The sequence below is a fragment of the Gorilla gorilla genome, chromosome 10 (genome assembly GCF_029281585.2).
Source record: "Gorilla gorilla gorilla isolate KB3781 chromosome 10, NHGRI_mGorGor1-v2.1_pri, whole genome shotgun sequence".
Classification (NCBI taxonomy): domain Eukaryota; kingdom Metazoa; phylum Chordata; class Mammalia; order Primates; family Hominidae; genus Gorilla; species Gorilla gorilla.
The window spans coordinates 2,484,863-2,509,498 of NC_073234.2; positions in this window are offsets into that span (position 1 = coordinate 2,484,863).

Genomic DNA, 24,636 nt, shown 5'->3' on the forward strand with positions numbered 1-24,636 from the left:
AATATCTACACCGCTATCTGAATAAACATGGAAATATCTACACCGCCATCGCTATAAACATGGAAATATCTACACCGCCATCTGTACGAACATGGGAATATCTGCACCGCCATCTGTATGAACAAGGAAATATCTACAACGCCATCTGTATTAGGATGGAAATATCTACACCGCTATCTGTATAAACATGGAAATATTTACACCGCTATCTCTATAAACTTGGAAATATCTACATCACTACCTGTATAAACATGGAAATATCTTCACCGCTATCTGTATAAACATGGAAATATCTGCACCGGTATCAGTGTAAACATGGAAATATCTACACCGCTATCTATATAAAGATGGAAATATCCACACCGCTATCTGTGTAAACATGGAAATATCTTCACCGCTATCTGTATAAACATGGAAATAACTACACCGCTATCTATATAAACATGTAAATATCTACAATGCTATATGACTAAAAATGGAAATGTCTACACCACCATCTGTATGAACATGGAAATATCTACACCGCCATCTCTAGGAACATGGAAATATCTACACCACCATCTGTATTAAGATGGAAATATCTACACCGCTATGTGTATAAACATGGAAATATCCACACTGCTATCTGTGTAAACATGGAAATATCTTCAGCGCTATCTGTATAAGCATGGATATAATTACACCACTATCTCTATAAACATGTAAATATCTACAACGATATCTGTGTAAACATGGAAAGGCCTACACCGCTGTCTGTGTAAACATGGAAATATCTACACCGCTTTCTGTATGAACATGGAAATATCTACACCGCTATCTCTATGAACATGCAAATATCTACACCGCTATCTCTATGAACATGCAAATATCTACACAGCTATCTGTATATCAATGGAAATATCTACACAGCTTTATCTATAAACATGGAAATAACTACACCGCTATCTCTATAAACTTGGAAATATCTACAGCGCCATCTGTATGAACATGGAAATATCTACAGCGCCATCTGTAGGAACATGGAAATATCTACACCGAAATCTGTATTAAGATGGAATATCTACACCGCTATCTGTATAAACATGGAAATATCTACACCGCTATCTGTATAAACATGGAGATATCCACACCGCTATCTGTGTAAACATGGAAATATCTACACCGCTGTCTGTATAAACATGGAAATATCTACACCGCCATCTCTATAAACATGGAAATATCTGCACCACCATCTGAATAAACATGGAAATATCTACACCTCCATGTCTATAAACATGGAAATGTCTACAACGCCCTCTGTATGAACACGGAAATATGTACACCGCCATCTCTATAAACGTGGAAATATCTACAACGCTATCTGTATGGACATGGAAATATCTACACTTCTATCTGTATAAAATTGGAAACATCTACACCGCTATCTCTATAAAATTGGAAATATCTACACCGCTATCTCTGTAAACATGGAAATATCTGCAACGCTATCTGTATAAACAAGAAAATATCTAGACCGCCATCTCTATAAACATGTAAATATCTACACCGCTATCTGTATAAACATGGAAATATCTACACCGCTATGCATATAAACATGGAAATATCTACACCACTATCTCTATAAACTTGGAAATAACTGCAACACTATCTCTGTAAACATGGAAATATCTACACTGCTATCTGTATAAACATGGATATATCTACACCGCTATCTGTATAAACATGGAAATATCTACACCGCCATCTCTATGAACATGGAAATATCTACACCGCCATTTGTATGAACATGGAAATATCTAAACCGCCATCTCTAAGAACATGGAATTATCTACACCTCCATGTGTATGAACATGGAAATATCTACACCGCCATCTGTATGAACATGGAAATATCTTCACCGCCATCTGTATGAACATGGATATATCTACACGGCATCTGGATGAACATGGAATCATCTACACAGCTATCTGCATATACACGGAAATATCTACACAGCTTTCTCTATAAACATGGAAAGAACAACACCGCTATCTCTATAAACTTCAAAATATTTACACCACCATCTGTATGAACATGGAAATATCTACACCGCCATCTGTAGGACCATGGAAATATCTACACCACCATCTGTATTAAGATGGAAATATCTACACCGCTATGTGTATAAACATGGAAATATCCACACTGCTATCTGTGTAAACATGGAAATACCTTCAATGCTATCTGTATAAACATGGAAATAACTACACCGCTATCTCTATAAACATGTAAATATCTACAACGATATCTGTGTAAACATGGAAAGGTCTACACCGCTGTCTGTGTAAACATGGAAATATCTACACCGCTTTCTGTATAAACATGGAAATATCTACACTGCCTAAACTGTAAACATAGAAATATCTACACCGCCATCTGTATAAACATGGAAATATCCACACGGCCATCTCTATAAACATATTAATATGTACACCGCCATCTGAATGGACGTAGAAATATCAACACCGCCATCTCTATAAAGGTGGAATTATCTACACTGCTATCTGTATGAACATGGAAATATCTACACAGCTATCTGCATATACATGGAAATATCTACACAGCTCTATCCATAAACATGGAAATAAGTACACCGCTATCTCTATAAAATTGGAAATATCTACAGCGCCATCTGTATGAACATGGAAATATCTACACCGCCATCTGTATGAACATGGAAATATCTACTCCGTCATCTCTATAAACGTGGAAATATCTACATCGCTATCTGTATTAACTTGGAAATATCTACACTGCTCTCGGTATAAAATTGAAATTATCTACACCACTATCACTATAAACATGGAAATACCTCTACCGCCATCTCTATAAAGATGGAAATATCTAAAACACCATCTGTATGAACATGGAGATATCTACACGGCTATGTATATAAAGAAGGAAGCATCTACACCGCCACCTGTATAAATGTAGAAGTATCTACACCGCCATCTCTATAAACATGGAAATATCTACACCGACATCTGTATAAACGTGGAAATATCTACACCTCTATCTCTATAAAGATGGAAATATCTACACCGCTATCTGAATAAACATGGAAATATCTACACCGCCATCACTATAAACATGGAAATATCTACACCGCCATCTGTACGAACATGGGAATATCTGCACCGCCATCTGTATGAACAAGGAAATATCAACAACGCCATCCGTATTAAGATGGAAATATCTACACCGCTATCTGTATAAACATGGATATATTTACACCGCTATCTCTATAAACTTGGAAATATCTACATCGCTACCTGTATAAACATGGAAATATCTTCACCGGTATCTGTATAAACATGGAAATATCTGCACCGCTATCAGTATAAACATGGAAATATCTACACCGCTATCTGTATAAAGATGGAAATATCCACACCGCTATCTGTGTAAACATGGAAATATCTTCAGCGCTATCTGTATAAACATGGAAATAACTACACCGCTATCTGTATGAACATGGAAATATCTGCACCGCCATCTCTACGAACATGGAAATATCTACACCGCCATCTGTATGAACATGGAAATATCTTCACCACCATCTGTATGAACATGGATATATCTACACCGCCATGTGGATGAACGTGGAAATATCTACACCGCTCTCTGTATCAACTTGGAAATAGCTACACAGCTATCTGCATATACATGGAAATATCTACACAGCTTTCTCTATAAACGTGGAAATAACTACACCACTATCTATAAACTTGGAAATATCTACACTGCCATCTGTATGAACATGGAAATATCTACACCACCATTTTTAGGAACATGGAAATATCTACACCACCATCTGTATTAAGATTTAAATATCTGCACCGTTATCTGTATAAACATGGAATTATCTACACCGCTATCAGTATAAACATGGAGATATCCACACTGCTATCTGTGTAAACATGGAAATATCTACACCACCATCTGTATAAAGATGGAAATATCTGCAACGCCTTCTGGATGAACATGGAAATATCTACACCACCATCTCTATAAACGTGGAAATATCGACACCGCTATCTGTATGAACATGGAAATATCTTAACTGCTAACTGTATAAAATTGGGAATATCTACACCGCTATCTCTATCAACGTGGAAATATCTACACCGCCAACTGTATGAAAATGGAGATATCTAAACTGCTATCTGTATAAAATTGGGAATATCTACACCGCTATCTCTAAGAACATGGAAATATCTACACCGCTATCTGTATAAACCAGAAAATATCTAGACCGCCATTTCTCTAAACATGTAAATATCTACAACGCTATCTGTATAAACATGGAAATATCTACACAGCTATGCGTATCAACATGGAAATATCTACACGGCTGTCTCTGTAAACATGGAAATATCTAAACCGCCCTCTGTATAAACATAGAAATACCTACACTGCCAACTCTATAAACATGGAAATATCTACAACGCCATCTGTATGAACATGGAAATATCTACACCGCCATCCATATGAACATGGAAATATCTACACCGCTCTCTGTATATACATGGAAATATCTACACCGCTATCTCTATGAACATGGAAATAACTACGCCGCTATCTTTTTAAATATGGAAATAACTCCACCGCCATCCGTATGAACATGGAAATATCTACACCGCTATCTGTATGAACATGGAAATATCTACACAGCTATCTGTATATACATGGAAATATCTACACTGCTATCGCTATGAACATGGAAATAACTACACCGCTATCTCTATAAATATGGAAATATCTACACTGACATCTCTATGAACTTGGAAATAACTACACCGCCATTTGTATGAACATGGAAATATCCACACTGCCATCTGTATGAACACGGAATTATCTTCAGCGCCATCTGTATGAACATGGAAGCATGTACACCGCAATCTGGATTAACATGGAAATATCTACACCCCTATCTCTATAAACATGGAAATATCTACACCACAATCAGTATAAACATGGCAATATCTACACCGCTATCTGCGTAAACATAAAATATCTACACTTCTATCTGTATAAACATGGAAATATCTACACTACCATCTCTATGAACATGGAAATCACTACACCGCCACTTGTATGAAAATAGAAATATCTACACCTCCATCTCTATGAACATGGAAATATCTACACAGTGATATGTATGAACATGGAAGTAACTACACCGCAATCTGTATGAACATGGAAATATCTTCACCGCCATCTGTATGAACATGCATATATCTACACCGGCATCTGGGTGAACATGGAAATATCTACACCGCTATCTGAATTAACATGGAAATATCTGTAGAGCAATCTGCATATACATTTAAATATCTACACAGCTTTCCCTATAAACATGGAAATAACTACACTGCTATCGCTATAAACTTCGAAATATCTACACCACCATCTGTAGGAACATGGAAATATCTACAGGGCCATCTGTATTAAGATGGAAATATCTGCACCGCTCTCTGTATAAACACGGAAATATCTACACCGCCATCTCTATAAACGTGGAAATATCTACACCGCTATCTGCATGAACATGGAAATATCTACATTGCTATCTGTATAAAATTGGAAATATCTACACTGCTATCTCTATAAACATGGAAATATCTACACCGCTATCTGTGTAAACGAGAAAATATATAGACCGCCATCTCTATAAACATGTAAATATCTACACCACTATCTGTATAAACATGGAAATATCTACACCGCTATCTGTATAAACATGGAAATATCTACACCGCTATCTCTATAAACATGGAAATATCTACAGCGCTATCTGTATAAACATGGAAATATCTACACCGCTATCTGTATAAACTTGGAAATATCTGCACCGCTATCTGTATAAACATGGAAATATCTGCACCGCTATCAGTATAAACATGGAAATATCTACACTGCTATCTGTATAAACACGTAAATATCCTCACCGCTATCTGTGTCAACATGGAAATCTCTTCACCGCTATCTGTATAAACATGGAAATAACTACACCACTATCTCTATAAACATGCGAATAACTACAACGCTATCTGTGTAAACATGGAAATGCCTAAAGCGCTATCTGTGTAAACATGGAAATATCTACACCGCTATCTGTGTAAACATGGAAATATCTACACCGCCATCTCTATAAACATGGAAATATCTACACCGCCATCAGTATAAACATGAAATATCTACACCGCCATCTCTATAAACATGGAAATATCTACATCGCCATCTGTATGAACATGGAAATATCTACACCGCCATCTCTATAAATGTGGAAATATCTACACCGCTATCTGTATAAACATGGAAATATCTACACCGCTATCTGTATAAACATGGAAATACCTACACCGATATCTCTATCAACTTGGAAATATCTACACCACTATCTCTATAAACATTTAAATATCTAGACCACCATTTCTATAAACATGGAAATATCTACACCACCATCTGTATAAACATGGAAATATCTATACCGCTATCTGTAGAAAAATGGAAATATCTACACCGCTATCTCTATAAACATGGAAATATCTGCAACGCTATGTGTATCAACATGGAAATATCTACACCACCATCTGTATAAAGATGGAAATAAATATCTACACCGCAATCAGTATGGACATGGAAATATCTACACCACTATCTGTATAAACATTTAAATATATACGCCGCTATCTGCGAAATCATGGAAATATCTACACCGCTTCCTCTGTTAACATGGAAATATCTACACCGCTATCTGTATAAACAAGGAAATATCTACACTGCCATCTCTATAAACATGGAAATATCTACACCGCTATCTGTATGAACATGAAAATATTTACAGCGCCATCTGTATAAACATGGAAATATCTACAAGGCTATCTCTATAAACATGAAAATATCTAAACCGACATCTCTCTAAAAACGGAAATATCTACACCGCCATCTTTATAAACACGGAAATATCTATACGCCCCTCTGTATGAACATGGAAATATCTCCAACGCCATCTCTATAAACATGGAAATATGCACACCTCCATCTGTATAAACATGGAAATATCTACACCGCTATCTCTATAAACATAGAAATATCTACAACGCTATCTGTGTATACATGGAAATATCTACACTGCCATCTGTGTAAACATGGAAATAGCTACACCGACATCTGTATGAACATGGAAATATCTACATGGCCATCTGTATAAACATGGAAATATCTACACCGCTATCTCTATGAACTTGGAAATATCTGCACCGCTATGTGTATCAAGATGAAAATATCTACACCGCTTTCTCTGTAAACATGGAAATATCTACACCGCCATCTGTATGACCATGGAAATATCTACACCGCCATCTGGATGAACATGGAAATATCTACACCGCTATCTGTATGAACTTGGAAATATCTACACCGCTATCTGTATAAACATGCAAATATCCACACCGCTTTCTGTATAAACAAGGAAATAGCTACACCGCCATCTCTATAAACATGGAAATATCTACACTGCCATCTGTAAAAACATGGAAATATCCACACCGCTATCTGTATATACATAGAAATATCTACACACCTACTGTAAGAACATGGAAAAATCTACACCGCTGTATGTATAAATATCTAGATATCTACACCGCTATCTCTATAAACATGGAAATATCTACACCGCCATCTGTAGAAACATGGAAATATCTACACTGCCATCTCTATAAACATTTAAATATCTCCACAGCCATCTGTGTGAATATGGAAATGTCTACACCACCATCTGTATAAAGATGGAAATAAATATTTACCCAACAATCAGTATGGACATGGTAATATCTACACCGCTATATGTATGAACATTTAAATATCTACACCGCTATCTGCATAAACATGGAAATATCTACACCGCTACCTCTGTAAACATGGAAATATCTACACCGCTATCTGTATAAACAAGGAAATATCTACACCGCCATCTCTATAAACATGGAAATATCTACACAGCTATCTGTATGAACATGAAAATATCTACAGCGCCATCTGTATGAACGTGGAAGTATCTACACGGCTATCTCTATAAACATGAAAATATCTAAACCGCCATCTCTATAAACACGGAAATATCTACACCGCCATCTTCAAAAACATGGAAATATCTATACCGCCCTCTCTATGAACATGGAAATATCTACAACACCATCTCTATAAAGATGGAAATATGTACGCCGCCATCTGTATAAACATGGAAATATCTACACCGCCATCTCTATAAACAAAGAATTATCTACAACGCTATCTGTGTATACATGGAAATATCTACACTGCCATCTGTGTAAACATGGAAATATCTACACCGTCATCTGTATGAACATGGAAATATCTACACGGCCATCTGTATAAACATGGAAATATCTACACCGCCATCTCTATAAACATGGAAATATCTACACCGCCATCTGTATAAACATGGAAATATCTACACCGCCATCTGTATAAACATGGAAACATCAACACCGCCCTCTCTATAATCATGGAAATATCTACACCGCCATCTGTATGAACATTTAAATATGTACACTGCCACCTGCATAAAGATGCAAATATCTACACCGCTATCTGTATGAACATGGAAATACCTACACTGCTATCTCTATAAACATGGAAATATCTACACCGCGATCTCTATGAACATGGAAATATCTTCACTGCTATCTCTATAAACAAGAAAATATCTACACCACCATCTCTATAAACATGGAAACACCTACACCGCTATCTGCATGAACATGAAAATATCTACAGCGCCATCTGTATAAACATGGAGGCATCAACAACGCTATCTCTATAAACATGGAAATAACTACTCCGCCATCTGAATGAACATGGAAGTACCTTCAACGCTATCTGTATGAACGTGGAAATATCTACACCGCTATCTGTATGAACATGGAAATATCTACAGCGCTATCTGAATGAACATGGAAATATCAACTCCGCTATCTCTCTAAACATGGAAATACCTACACCGCTATCTCCATAAACATGAAAATATCTAGACCGCCATCTCCATAAACATGGAAATACGTACACCGCCATCTGTATAAACATGGAAATATCTACACCGCCATCTGTATAAACATGGAAATATCTACAAGGCTATCTGTAAAAACATGGAAATATCTACACCGCTATCTGTATAAACATGAAAATATCTAAACCGCTGTCTGTATGAACATGGAAATATCTACACCGCTATCTTTCTAAGCGTGGAAATATCTTCACAGCTATCTGTATAAACATGGAAATATCTACAACGCTATCTCTATAAACATGGAAATAACTACAACGGTATCTGTGTAAACATGGAAATGTCTACACCGATATCTGTGCAAACATGGAAATTTCTACACCGCCATCTGTTTGAACATGGAAATATCCACAGCGCCGTCACTATAAAGATGGAAATACCTACACCGCTATCTGCATAAACATGGAAATATCTACACCGCTATGTGTATAAACATGGAAATATCTACACCGCTAAGTGTATAAGCAAGGAAATATCTACAACGCTATCTGTATAAACATGGAAATATCTACACGGCTATCTGTATAAACATGGAAATATGTACACCGCTATCTGTATAAACATGGAAATATCTACACCGCTATCTGTATAAACATGGAAATATCTACACCGCTATCTGTATAAACTTGGAAATATCAACACTGCTATCTGTAAAACAGCTAAGTGTCTACACCGCTATCTCTATAAACATGGAGATATCTACACTACTATCTGTATGAACATTGAAATATCTACACCGCTATCTGTAGAAACATGGAAATATCTAGAATGCTATCTCTATTAACATGGAAATGTCTACACTGCTGTCTCTATAAACATGGAAATATTTACACCGCTATGTTCATAAACATGGAAATATCTACACCGTTATCTCTATAAACAGGGAAATATCTGCACCGCCATCTGTATAAACATGGAAATATCTACACCACCATCTCTATAAACATGGAAATATCTACTCCGCCATCTCTATAAACTTGGAAATATCTACACCGCCATCTCTATAAACATGGAAATATCTAAACAGCTATCTGTATGAACATGGAAATATCTACACCGCTATCTCTATAAAGATGGAAATATCTTCACCGCAATCTGTATGAACATGGAAATATCTACACCGCTATCTGTATAAAATGGAAATATTTACACTGCCATCTGAATAAAAATGGGAATATCTACACGGCCATCTGTATAAACATGGAAATATCTTAACCGCAATCTCTATAAACATTGAAATATCTACACCGCCATCTGTATGAACATGGAAATATCTACACCGCCATCTGTATGAACTTGGAAATATCTACCGCGAAATCTGTATGAACATGGAAATATCTACACCACCATCTGTATTATCATGGAAATATGTACACATACATCTGTATGAACATGCAAATATCTTCACCGCCATCTGTATGAACATGGAAATATCTACACCGCCCTCTGTAGGAACATGGAAATATCTACACCGCCATCTCTATAAACATGGAAATATCTACACTGCCATCTGTATAAACATGGAAATATCTACACCGCTATCTGTATATACATGGAAATATCTGCACCGCTATCTGTATAAAAATGGAAATATCTATACCGCTATCTCTATAAACATGGAAATATCTACACCACTATCTGTATAAACATGGAAATGTCCACACCGCTATCTGTATAGACATGGAAATATCTACACCGCTAACTGTATAAACATTGAAATATCTACACCGCTATCGGTATAAACATCCGTATTTGCTCTTAATTTATACCCGATGCTTGGAAGTTTCATATGAAAAAAGACCAAGTACATAATTAGTCTATATTTGGTCTGGCAATTGATCTCTGCAATAATGAAACCTCAAAGACAATCAAATCTGAAATCTAAGCTACATATTAAATAGCTTGGTTTTTAGGTAGCACGTTGCTGTGTATGCTGGCTTCATAGAACATGCAAGTAGCAATGGCCATTTTTTAATATTCATTAGCCTTGAAGTTCTCCTAATTTTTAATCACATAGAAATAGAAATCTAATCTCACTAGATTTTTTTTTTTGAAACAGTGTCTGGCTTCGTTGCCCAGGGTGAAGAGCAGGGCATGATCTTGGCTCACACCTCTGCCTCTCGGACTCAAGCCATCCACCCACCTCAGACTTGGGGTAGCTGGGACCACAGGCATGTGCCACCATATCCAGCTAATATTTTTATTTTTGTACAAATGGGGTTTGTCATCTTTCCCAGGCAGGCCTCAAACTCCAAGACTCAAGCAATCCACCTGCCTTGAATTCCCAAACTACTGGGTTTACAGGTGACAGCCATTACGCCCAGCAACTAAACTTCTAAAAATCAATTTTACATAAAATTATCTAAGCGTGCAAGGAAAGATAAGAAGCCTAAGGAACCAGTGAGTTGAAGAATAAATGCGGTTTAAATCATACATGTAAACAACATGATGTGATGTGGTAGGAATCATCTAACATGCTTTAAAGCATGAGTAAAAGGTCTTTTCTTAGAAAACTGGATCTTAGTTTAGGATATCTTTAGATAAGAGTATGAAAAGTCACATCACATTGATAAGTGAAGTGCTTCCTTTGGCTAATTTTAGGGATAGGACATTTACTTTCATATAATTCATAGGAATCTTAGACTTAAAAATAAAATTTCCCTTCTCAAATCCTTACTTTCATACATTTTTTGCATTTCTTTCACTTTTGTGTTAATGGCCTATGTCTCAACATATTCTACTAAGCCTTCTGGAAACACATACTTTGTTTCCAGCCTCTTCAGAGAACCATCACTCCACTTCCTAGGCTTCTGAAGAAGCAGACCCAAGCTTATAGTTATTACATATTTCTAAATCTAGGTGACCAAGAAAAATTGATACTTTTCCCATCATACCTTTAAGTTAATAATCAGGGGAATGCTGAGAGGTAAAGACCCAAGAGTGTTGGTTGTCTAATTGTGCAGCTGTATAAACAAATCTTAATGCTTGAAAATATTCAAAGGTTATTCTCACGTTGATTGTTGGTAACTATGTGTAACAACATGAAAAGAAAAAAAATCAAAGAATTACGTCTGAGGATAATACACAATCTCTAAGGGTAAGAAGAGCAACAAAAATTCTGCTTCAATTACCACTGAAATAATATATTTATCCTGTAAAATCTATGGTGGCTGGTTGTAAAAATTAGGCATTAGCAAACTGATAAAGACTTTTTAATGAAAACATTATGAAACATAGTTTTTAAAAAGTTAAATACACCCACACCAGTTTTTCAAATCCTTTGGGCTGCTTTAATGCTGCCATTAAATAGTTGATTTAGTTGTGACATAGATCCTATGTTCCATTGAGTCTACCATTCATAAAGATGCAATGTAAGGTAACAAAAGTATAAATTGTGTGTGTGAGGGGGAGAAGTCAAGAGTATTTTTATGTGACAGATGTTAAGTTGTTATCAGTGTAAAATAGTCTGTTACAAATACAGGACTCTGTATGTTAGTTTCACTTACCAGAAAGAAATAAATTACAGCAGATACACACACACACACCAAAAAAGGGAAAAGAAACAAAGCTTAGCACCACAGAAAACCACCAAACTAGAGAGATGAACAATAAGAAAGGAAGAAGTGAACAAGTAATCTAAAAAACAAGTAATGAAATGGTAGAAGGAAGTCCTAATTTATCAATAATAAACTTGAATAGAAGTGGATTAAACTCTACTTAAAAGATATAAAGTGGATGAATGGATTCAGACAGCAAAAGCCACCTATGTGCTGCCTACATGATACTTACCTCACTATTAAAGACAAATAGACTGAAAGTGAAGAGATGGAAAAATATATTTTATGCAAACAAATGAAAAGCAAGCAGGAGTAGCCACAGTCATGTCATATTTTAAAAGGCTTTAAATAAAAGAACTATATAAAAAAAGAATGTCACTGTATAAAGAAATGATAAAAGGTCCAATTCAATAAGAGGACGTAACATATATGTTACTTAGGTGTAACTATATATGTACCCAACACCAGAACAACCAGATATGTAAAGCAAATATTAGATTTAAAGGTAGAGATAGACTGCAATACAATATTAGTAGGAAATTTCAACACTCCACTTTAAAAATGGACAGATTATATGAAGAGAAAATCAACCAAAAAATGACAGACTCAAACTATACCATAGACCAAATGGACCTAGCAGGTAAAGAAGATCTCACCTGATATGGTTTGGCTGTATATCCCCACCGAAATCTCATCTTGATTATAGCTCCCATAATTCATACATGTTGTGGGAGGGAACCAGTGGGAGATAATTGAATCATGGGGGCGGTTTCCCCCATACTGTTCTTGTGGTAGTGAATACGTCTAACAAGATCTGATGGTTTTATAAGGGGGAACCCTTTCACTTGGTTCTCAATTCTATTTTGTTTGCTACCATGTAAGATGTGCCTTTCGCCTTCCATCATGATTGGGAGACCTCCCCAGCCACGTGGAACTATGAGTACACTAAACCTCTTTTTCTCTGTAAATTACCCAGTCTCGGGTATGTCTTTATCAGCAGTATGAAAACAGACTAATACATCATCCAACAGCTGCAGAATACAAATTATTCTCAACTGTACACCAAACATTCTCTAGGACCAATCATACATTATGACACATAATAAGTCTTAACAAACTTAAGAAGACAGATATCATATGAAGTATCTTTTCTGATTACAGTGATATAAAGCCAGAAATCAACAACAGGAAAGCCCTTGGAAATTTTATGAAAACATGGAAATTAAATAGCATGCACCCAAGAAATCAATAGGTCTCATTAAGACATTAATAGGACAATTTCAAAAGTCGCTGAGACAAGTAAGAATGAAAATCCAACATACCCAAACCTATGGAACGTAGCAAAAGCAGTTCTAAGAGGGAAATTTATAGCAATAAAAGCCTACACCAAAAATGAAGAAAGATTTTCAAATCACAAAGCAAAATTATACACTTCAAGTAACTAGAACATCAAAAACAAACTAAACCCAAAATTGGTAGAAGGAAGGAAATAATAAAGCTCACAGCAGATATAAAGGAAACAGACACTAAAAAATATTTCAAAAGATAAATAAGACAAAGTGTAAAGGTAAAACTGACAAACCTTTAGCTAAACTAAGACAAAAGGAGAGAAAATTCAAATAAATAAAAGATGAAAAAGGAGACATTACAACTGATACACCACAGAAATATAAGGGATTGTAAGACATTACTCATAACTATATGCCAACAAATTTGATAATGTAGAATAAAATGAATAAATTTCTGCACACATACAACTACCCAGATTAAATTGTGAGGAAATATAACATCTGAACACATCAATAATGAGTTTGGAAATTGAATCAATAATAAAACATCTTCCATCAAAACAACAACAACAACCAACACCCAGGACATGATGTCTTCACTGCTGAATTCTACCAAACAGTTAAAGAATAACTACCAATTCTCCACAAACTTTTCCACAAAAGTAATGAGGAAGGAATACTTCCATACTCATCTTATGAGGCTCGCAATATCCTGATTCTAAAACCAGACAAAGACATGCACAAAATGAAAATAACAGGCCAATATTCCTGAAGAACATAGATACAAAAATTCTCAACAAGATACAAGTGAACTGACTTCGACAGCACAGTAAAAAGAGTATTCACTATAATCAAGTGGGATTCATCCCAGGGATGAAAGGATGGCTTAACATGCACAAATCAGTAAGTATGATACACCACCACAATAGAAAGAAAAACAAAAACCATGTGATCATTTCAACAGATGCAAAAAGAACACTTGACAAAAGTCAACATTCGTTTATGATAAAAACTGTCAAGAAAGTAGGTATAGGAGTGTACCTCAACGCAGTAAAGGCCATATGTGACAAACCCACAGCTAACATCTTATTTATGGTGAATAGTTAAATGCTTTTCCTCTATGATATGGAGGAAGACAAGGATGTCAACTTCTACCACTTCTATTTAGCATAGTACTGGAGGTCAGAGCCAGAGCAATTAGACAAAAGAAATAAATAAGAGGGATCCAAACTGGAAAGAAGGAAGTCAGATTGTTTCTGTTTGTAGAAAATGTGATCTCACATACATATGTATACATCTATATATATGATCATATAGATATATATGATCTCTCTCTCTTTAGGGTTCTTTCTATATATACTTATATAGAGTGAGAACCCTAAAGACTTGACCAAAAACTACTAGAAATCATAAATAAATTCAGTAAAGTTGTAGTATACAAAATCAACACAGAAAATGCAGTGGTGTTTCTATACACTAATAGTGAACTATCTGAAAAAGTCATCAAGAAAGGAATTCCATTTACAATAGCTACCAAGAAATCTGCAGATAAATTTAATCAAGGTCGTGAAAGATCTCTTCAATGAAAACTATAACACACTGATGGAAAAATTTACAATACACAAAAAATGGACACTATATACTCATGGAATGGAAGAATTGATACTATTGAAATGACCATACTAACAAAATGTCCTACAGATTCAATGCAATCCCTATCAAAATAACAATGAAATTCTTCACAGAAATAGACAAAAATACCCTAAAATTTGTATGAAACCAGAAAAGACCCCAAATAACCAAAGCAATCCTGTGCAAAAATAACAAAGCTGGAGGCACCACACTACCTGACTTCAAAATATACTACAAAGCCATAGTAAGCAAAACAGCATGGCACTGCCATAAAGCAAACACATAGACCAATGGAAGAGAATATACAGCTCAGAAATAAATTCTCATACCTAAAGTCAACTGATTTTCAAAAAAGGAGTCAAGAGCACACACAGGGGTAAAGACAGTGTCTTCATTAAATGGTACTGAGAAGATTGGATATCTATATGTGGGATAATGAAATCAGACCCCTATCTTTTACCTTATACAAAAATCAACTCAAATGCGATTAAAGACCTAAAGGTAAGATTGAAAACTATGAAAAACTACTAGAAGATAACATGTGGGAAATTCTCTATAACTTTGGGTTGTACAAGGATTTTTTAAATGAGACGTCAAAAGCACAGGCAAAAAAAGCAAAAATAGATAAATGGGGTTTAATCAAACTAAAATGCTTCTGCACAGCAAAGGAAACTTAACAGAGTGAAAAAACAACTTACAGAATGGGATACAATATTTGCAAACTATACATCTGCTAAGGAGTTAATGCCCAGATTATATAAGAAACTTAAACAACTCAACAGCAAAAACATAAATAACTTATTTAAAAATGGGCAAAACTGGGAGGCTGAGGCAGGTGGATTGCCTGAGGTCAGGAGTTTGAGACCAGCCTGACCAATATGGTGAAATCATTTCTCTACTAAAAATACAAAAATTTAGCCAAACATGATGGCGTGTGCCTGTAACCCCAGCTACTCAGCAGGCTGAGGCAGGGGAATTGCTTGAACCAGGGAGATGGAGGTTGCCGTGAGCCCCGATTGCACCACTGTACTCCAGCTTGGGCAACAGAGCAAGACTCCTTCTCAAAAAAAAAAAAAAAAAAAAGGACAAAATAAACTAAAAGACATGCCACAAGAGAAAATATAGAAATGGTCAAGACGAATATATAATAAAATCATGTTCAACATCACTAACCATCAGGGAAATGCAAATCAAAACCACAATGAGATACCAGTTCACCCATTAGAATGGCTATTACCAAAAAGGTAAAAGATAACAAGAGTTGGCAAGGAAGTGGAGAAAAGGGAACACTTACACACTGTTGATGGGGTTGTAAACTAGTACAACCATTAAGCAAACCTTTATGGAAATTCGCTAAAAAATAAAAAAAAAACAAAACAACAATCATTCGATCACATAACCCAGCAATCCCACTACTGGGTATACATCCATAGGAAATGAAATCATTGTGTTTGAAAAATATCTGCACTCTTATGTTTACTGCAGCACTATTTCTAATAATCAGATATGGAATCAATCTATGTGTCTAAAAACAAACAAGTGAATTATATATATACAATATATATTATGTATATTATATATAATATATATTATGTATATTATATATAATATATACTATGTATAATATATATTATGTATATTATATATAATATATTATGTATATTATATATAATATATATTATATATATTATGTATAATATATATTATGTATAATATATATAATATATATTATGTATATTATATATAATATATATATTATACATAATATATATGATATATATAATATACATAATATATATTATATATATAATATATATTATGTATTATATTACATAATATATATGATATATAATATATAATGTATATTATATATAATATATATTATGTATATTATATATCATATATATTATGTATACTAATATACATAACATATTATGTATATTATATATAATATATAACGTATAATATATATACATACATATATAATACATATATACATATATAATATACATAACGTATATTATGTATAATATACATAACGTATATTATGTATATTATATATATTACGTATAATATATATTATTATATGTATAATTACATATAATTATAACTATAATTATATATAATTTTATGTGTAATTATAATATACATAAAATTAATTATATATATATATATGTATATGGACACACACACAATGAACTACTATTCAGCCATAAAAAAAGAATGAAATTCTGCCAGTTGCAACAACATGGATGACCCTGCAGGATACAATGTTAAGTGAAATAAGCCAGACACGGAAAGCAAATACCGCATGATCTCTCTCATATGTGAAATCTTAAAAAAAAAAAGTTAATAGAGAAGTAGAGTAGAATAGTGGTTACCAAACAGTGAGGAAGAAGTGGGGAGGGCAAAATGGAGATAGATTGGTTAACAGTTATGAAATCACAATTATATAGGAAGAATAAGTTGAAGTGTTCTTTGCAAAGCAGGGTGACTATAGTTAAAAGTAAAGTATTGTATATTACAAAGTATCTAGAAGAAAGGATTTTGAAATTTCTTATTAAAAAGACATGATGAATGCATGAGGTAATTAATACACTAAGTATCCTTATTGGATCATTAGACAACATACATATTCATTGAAACATCAAATTGTATCCTATAAATCTATATAATTACAATGTGAAAATTTTTTAAAAATAAATTAATGAATTAAATAACAATTTTAAAATGTTCTCAATCACCAACACAAAGTTTAGGAGCTTTGTTCTTGACTCAGCCTTAAGACTGAAAACTAATGTGTTAGAAATATTTGTAGATCCTCTCAATTTTGAAAGAATCCTAGCTAAACTACTGAAATATAAAATATATTCTATGTAATATGCTCTTAGGTATATTCTTAGGTGAACTCTGCTTTTAGATGAAGCCTATAAAAAGGAAAAACGTTTCTGAAATAAAATTTTAAAGTATTTGGAAAATTACAGCTTAATCTATTAAAGACAAATTTTCTATACAGTAACCTTTTTATATGCTTTTGAAATGGGATATACAATTATTTTCCCTGATGTGAAACAAAATATAGAAAGTTGGCATTTTATCTAAGAAGTTAACTTAGGAAGAAAGAGTGAGAGGCAGTGGAATGAGGGAAGAAAGGAAGGCTGATGATGGGATACCTTATCAAGTTGCCTAATGCTGTATTGGAACCTAATAGGCCTTCTAAGGAGTTTTATTACATAATGCAAGACTCCTCAATCTGGGAGGAGGAAAGGGCTTTATTTTTGAGTGGTCACAGGTTGCCCCATGGGCATAAACTCTACCAAGCTTCTAGGTTACACCTACATGAGCATCCCACCTGCTTAAGTGAGAGCAGCCACAAACTGTGGGCCATTCCAGGTAAGTGTCATATCACACCTGCACCAACTAGTCAAAGCCTGGGTCAAAGCCTGTGCAGAACTGATTGCTACAGCAGAGGCTAAAATAAGAAATGGGGCTAAGAGAATGAAAAGCAGTGCCCATATGTATCCAAAAACAGGTTGAAGATATCTTTAGGAAGGAACAGATAATTTTTTTTATTCATACAATAACAGATGCATATGAACTCCTCGAGTAGTCACCCATTCCTGTCAGCCCTTGGGCTTCATAACTAAATCATTCTTCCTTTGTAATCCAGTCCCACATTTTCAGCTATCTCTCTATGTTTATTATCTTAAATATTGCTTTGCTCTATACTCTTCCCCTAGTCTTCAACCAATTTCTTTCTTTATTGTCCCAACCCACAGACTGTTATTTCCACTTCGATGTCCCATAGAAGCTTCAAGGGTTTGAAATACCTAAAAAAAACTCATCTTTCTCCCTAAAACTCCCTCTCCTTCTCCCACTTCAAAATTTCAACTAATGGCTCCCCCTGTTATTCCCACCAGAATCCTGAATGATCCGTTTCTCCTCATTCACTCCATACATGTAAATCTCATTAACGTTACTTTCTAGATATTTCATGAATCCTTTCCATTCATTCTGTACTAGAAAGTGTTCCCAGTTTAGACCCTGGTGGTTGGTGGCCTGTTACCGAGGCGCTCTCTCTCTCTCTCTCTCTCTGTGGGTGTGGGTCTGGGTGTGTGTGTCCTGAGAATTTATTTACTTCTGGTTTTTGTTTGTTTTTTAGTATCCAGAATCTACAGGGAACTTAAATCAATTAGAAAAAAAAAATAACCCAATTAAGAAATGGGCAAAGGACATGAACAAACACTTCTCAAAAGAACATATACAAATGGCCAACAAATACACGAAAAAAAAAATGCTTAGAATCACTAATCATCAGAAAAATGCAAATCAAAACACAATGAGATACCATTTCATACCGGTTGGAATGGCTATTATTAAAAAGTCAAAATACAACAGATGCCAGCAGGGCTGTAGACAAGAGGAAGTGTCTGTATATTTTTAGCTATAGCCCTACTTCAAACGTGTCCCCCTTACAGCCAAAAGAGCGGCCTATCTAAAGGACTGTTCTGATCAGCTCACTTACCTGACTGAAACCTTCAGTGACTCCCATGGCCTGCAGGTCAATGCACTAATTCATGACTATAACATGTGAGATATCCTTGATCTGGCTACTGGTCTAGCCCTCTCTGACTCACGCTTTATAAACCATGCATTCTGGAACTTTTTAGTTGTTTCCCACATCAGCATGCTACTTCCCATCCATGTAGATTTGCAGAGACCTCCTCATCTTTTTAATTCCCAGTTCCCACTCTCAACATGGGCCATCTCCTACCCACACTTCAAAACCTAAGCAAAACAACACCTTCCGTGACACCTCCATGCTGAGTCAGATGCCATCCCCTTTGTATTGTAGTTCTTTGCTTGTGTGCCTTTGTCTCACTTTGTTCTCTTTAAAATAAACTCCATGAGGACAATGATCACCTGCTATTTGTGTTAATATCTGCACCAAGTGGCATAGTGTCTGGAGTATAGTAGGATCTATTTTCAAGGAACAAAAGATTATATCTATACCAATAGACATGAATTAGCGCCTTTTTTTTAAAGATAAGCTCCCTTTGAACTAAGTCAATGTTTACAAGAAGAGTTATACTCAAAGGTTCACTTTTGCTGCTTACGTTTCATTTATTTCAGGCAATTAATTCATTGTTATTGGTAAATCAATACTTTTTATTGATACTGAAAAGAGAGAAATAAACTAATGACTATCTCTGTTAGAGTAGATTTGTTCATATATATCAGTAAAATGTTAATTATCTGAAAGTCAGTAATAAAACATAAACTGTGATCTTAAATGTTTTTTAGGGGCTCAAAAATAATTAGAATTCATGTCAGCATATAAAAAAAGATCAGAGTATTTTTAAGATAGGATAAAATTTTATTTTAGTTTCTTAGGGATTTTTGTGACCTTATAGAGTTCAACTAATTATAATTTTAAAAATAGGATTGATAGAGTTTTAGAATTAGAAACAATTTATAGATTATTTTATTTTTCTTTTGAGGAACCAGGTCATCAGAAGATCAAGGAACACCTATAATGTCACTAGATCCTAATTTAATTTAAATTTTAGAATCCAGGTATTCTAACTCCTGTCTTGATACTATTTCTACTTCATTATGTTGCTTCCCAGGGCTTTAAAAAATAAAAGCTGGGAAATTACATTTGCTTTGCATATACAGCACCAATTATCAAATTCAGCATAAAAGCATAACATGTATACATCAAAAAGAAAACATAAAAACTTCATATTAAAAGCATCTCAAAACAATTGATTATAATAGGGAAACCTTATACAAATGCAACACTCCCCCATTAATAAAAAGAAACCAATTGGAGAAAAAAGAAATTCAATATAAACATGTTGGAATATAACCTAATTCATTTTAATCCAATGCTTCAAATTGAAAAAAATTAGCCCTAATGTTATTTTCCTTCATCATTACAATCTTGCTTTTCATTACATTATGCTATGTTTTGTATTAAACATAAAATCAATTTTTCACCTTAACACATGCTAGAAATACAGTCACCATGTTGGAAATCAGTAGAAAGTGTCTTTGTTTCTACTTTTTTTTTTCTCTGAAAAAGCTTTGGGAAAAAAAATCATTTACAATGTTTAATTTTAATAACTTAAAGAATGTAATTGATTTTTGTTTGTTTTTGACATGGAGTTTCACTCTTGTCACTCAGGCTGGAGTACAATGGCATGATCTCGGCTCACTGTAACCTCCACCTCCCAGGTTCAAATGATTCTCCTGTCTCAGCCTCCCGAGTAGCTGGGATGACAGGCACTCGCCACCACACCTGGCTAATTTCTGTATTTTTAGTAGAGATGGGGTTTCATCATGTTGGCCAGGCTGGTCTCAAACTCCTGACCTCAGGCGATCCGCCCCCCTTGGCCTCCCAAAGAGCTGGGACTACAGGCGTGAGCCACCGCGCCCAGCCAATTGAATAGTTTTTAACTCAGAGGATAAATGCTTGAGGGGATGGAAAGCCCATTCCTCATGATGTGATTATTTCACACTGCATGCCTGTATCAAAACATCTCATGTACCCCACAAATATATAAACCTCCTATGTACCCACAAAAATTTTATAAAATAATGAAAATATTTTAAAACTAAAAAAAATTGTTTTTTAATTAAGCAACTTTATTTAAATAAAATCATTCTTCCTCATCCTCAGTCCTGGGATCTACCAGAAAGAATTAGCAACATCTTAAAGATGACAAAGTGTTAAAGATAAGCTGCTATTAAGTAAAAGTGTGAAGTGTGGGGGGGACAAGCTGGATGCCTGAACCATTTTGTTCTATCTTTAGGACAGTGAAAGAGCAAGAAGCAGGGATGGGGTGGGGGACACATATTCTGTTGAGCATTGTCACCACTATATTCACTGAAATTCATCTGCATGCTTGTATGTATCCTTTTGATTCGCCTGATACACTGAAAATTATATGAAATTGTTCTCTATTCTTTAGATAATTATAATCTAAGTGCTAATATGAAGCTTAGAATTTATATGAAATATTTATGCCCACAACAAGACATTTCAGCTATTTCCTAGATAATAATCTCACTTCACCCTGCACAAAACAGGCACATGATCATGTCACTCTGACCTGGTTTGAGTCCAAGGAGGCTTTTGTTTTTAAAATAATTTAGGTTAGTAGTTAAAATATGAACTTTGGGCCAGGAGTGGTGGCTCATGCCTATAATCCCAGCACTTCGGGAGGCTGAGGCGTGCGGATGACTTGAAGTCAGGAGTTGGAGACTGGCCTGGCCAACATGCTGAAACCCCATCTCTACTAAAAAAAAAAAATACAAAAATTAGCTGGGTGTGGGGGGGGGGCACCTATAATCCGAGCTACTTGGGAGACTGAGGGGGAGAATTGCTTGAGCCTGGGAAGTGGAGGTTGCAGTGAGCAGAGATAATACCACTACACTCCAAAACAAACAACAAACAAAAAAATTCTAGAGTCACACTGAAAATCTTAACAACCTGCTTCTACTACTCATTTTTTTAATTTTTATTTTGACCTGATTTTAGATTGATAGTAAAATGCACAAATAACACAAAGTGCCACCTATGTCCCTCACCCTACTTCCCCTAATACTAACATTTTCAGAGCCATCCTTATTTTCTCTATAAAAGAGCAGAATTCTCCTTTTAGAGATTTGGAAAGATTATTAAAAGATAAGTTACAAAATACAGTACCTGACACGTATAAAATATTAAATAAATATTAGCCATGCTTAATTATTTTGTTTTAAGTCTATATGAGTCAAGTTTTAGTAGAAATATGGGCTAGAAAAAAAAAACAGAAAGCGGGACTCTGTGATCCGACTTGGGCTTATAGAACAGACTGTACTAGTTTGTTCTCATGCTGCTAATAAAGTCCTACCCAAGACCGGGTAATTTATAAAGGAAAGAGGTTTAATGAACTCACAATTCCACATGGCTGGGGAGGCCTCACAGTCACGGCAGAAGGCAAAAAAGAAGCAAAGGCACATCTTAAATGGTAGCAGAGAAGAAAGCTTGTGTAGGGAAACTCCCATTTTAAAAGCATCAGATCTGGTGAGACTTATTCGCTACCAGGAGAACGGTAGGGGGAACCCGCCCCTATGATTCAATTATCTCCACCTGACTCCATCCTTGACATGCGGGGATAATTACAATCAAGGTGAGATTCGGCCGGAGACACAGCCGAATCATATCAATGACTAATGAGAGTTATGTCCAGAACCTAATGAAAACCTGTCTGAGGCCACATTCCCTGTAAAGCAGATTTGAGATAGAGATTTGTGTAGAGAACATTTAACTGGGTAAAATCCTAGGAACCAACAACTGTGGCGAAAAAACTGAATTGAATAAAGGGAGTTGAGATGTGAGGCAGTCACAACAAATACCTCAGCTAATCTCAAGGGGGAGCTGAGAAGCTGGGGTGACCCTTCAGAATTGCCCTAAATTGAGGCAGGAGTATGGAGTTTTAATACCTTTCACTGGCCATTCTTCAGATACGAGTTGTCCCCAAGGATGGACATCAGCTTGACAAGTTATTAATTAGATCTCCTGAGAATAAATTCTAGAGAGAATCAGCTGAGAGGCATGATTTAGCAAATGAGAACCAAGTGAAAGGCGAAAGGGGTTTCCCCTTATAAAACCATCAGATCTCATGAGACTTATTCACTACCACTAGAACAGTGTGGGGAAAACTGCCCCCATGATCCACTTACCTCTCACTGGGTCCCTCCCACAACATGTGAATTATGGGAGCTACAGTGCAAGATGAGATTTCGGTGCAGACACAGCCAAGCCATATCAGACAGTAATAACTTTCAATTAAATATAGCTAGACGTTCTGTCAATGGGTCACAGCAGTCTAGAGAATACATTGAAAAACTCTGGGAACAGCAGATATAGAGGTCAGATCTAGAGATTTTGAACAAAGTTTAGTGCTACAATGCATTGGTGACCACAGACAAAAGGTGTCTGTTGTTGTTATAGTTTGTTTCTGTCTTGTTTTTCATC